The sequence below is a fragment of the Solanum pennellii genome, chromosome 5 (genome assembly GCF_001406875.1).
Source record: "Solanum pennellii chromosome 5, SPENNV200".
NCBI lineage: Eukaryota > Viridiplantae > Streptophyta > Magnoliopsida > Solanales > Solanaceae > Solanum > Solanum pennellii.
This window is the reverse complement of record NC_028641.1, coordinates 4,105,039-4,106,550: the sequence shown is the minus strand read 5'-3', so window position 1 is coordinate 4,106,550 and position 1,512 is coordinate 4,105,039.

Below are 1,512 nucleotides of genomic sequence, written 5' to 3'. Positions count from 1 at the left end.
CTCACGCTCCATGGGATAAAACGATCTTGGAATGCGCTAGCAAACTGCTCCCATGTCACTGGAGGAGATCCAACTGGCAAACATCCCGAATAAGTCCTCCACCAGTCTCTCGTTGGTNGTCCTCCACCAGTCTCTCGCTGGTCCACGAAGCTGGAGTGTAGCATATCGAACCCCATGTGACTCAGCTAATCCAACCACCTCTAGTAACTCTCGGCAGGTAGTTAGAAACTCATGAGCGTCCTCGCTCTTCCCACCCTGAAACTGAGGTGGGTCCATCTTTCGAAATCTCTCATACCTACGCTGCTCATCCTCTGTCAGAACAACCATCGATGCAACTTGACCCCCAACTGCTGGTGCAACGTCATTCTGAACCGCGGGATCTACTGGTAGTTGCCCCATCGCATCTTGAACAGCTGGAGCTTGTTGCTGCTCTTGGGTCTGAGCCCCCTCTCTAGTACGGGAGTCATGTGGTGTGGTAGTCGCACCACCACCCTGAGAAAAGCCCTCAAGCACACTTAACACCCTCAATAGTGTATCCTGAAGCAAAGGTGTGACTACAGGATCTGGAGGAACCTGGTCCTCCCTGCCATCAATCTGAGGTTCTGTAGAGACCTCTCTAGCACCACCTCTCACTGGTGCTGCTCCACGTCCACGACCTCTGGCTACTGTCGTACTACTAGCACGACCTCTAGCTCGAGATCTACCCCTACCCCTAGCCGGGGCCTCAACAACTGCCTCGGGAAGTGCCTCCCCTCTACCACCAGTAACATTAGTTCTAGTCCTCGTCATCTGTCAAAAGAGTATACAACAACTCAGTACTAACGAAGGTAACTACGCACGATGAGAAAGAATGAACAAAAGAAAGTTTCCTAGTAATCTTAATATCCTCTCAGAGATGAGTACAGACGTCTCCGTACTGATCCTTGAGACTCTACGTAGACTCGGCTTGTATACACGTGAGACCTATGAACCTGGGGCTTTGATACCATTTTGTCACGACCCAAAAATGGGTGTGATGGCACTCGTCTTATCCCACCAAGACAAGTCAGCCTAAAACCAAATATCTAACAAAGTGCGGAAGTAAATGACAATCCAACAACAATTTCTAGTATGAAACCAAGTCATATTAAATCAATCCCCAAAACCAGGTTGTCACGTGCACAAGCCTCTAATGTAAACATTAGAATTAAAACAAAAATAGAATTCTAAAATGAAGTTGTCTTTCAAGTAAAAACAAAATCATAAACTGGAGTAGGAAAGTTCGCTGAGATGACAAGCAGCTACCTCACAATCCTCCACAAGATGCCTCGGAAACGAAGAGAATAGAAGGTATCACAAAGATCCAGGCTCGTAACCTACAAAAATTTGTAGAAGCAAGGGGTGAGTACCAAACCACGCGGTACCCAACAAGCAAACCTCTACACACAAGTTAAGTGAACAAAATACGGGACTCCTTACGCCCTATCTAAACCTCCACGCTACAGCCTAACAGTTTACCAAACACACCACTCA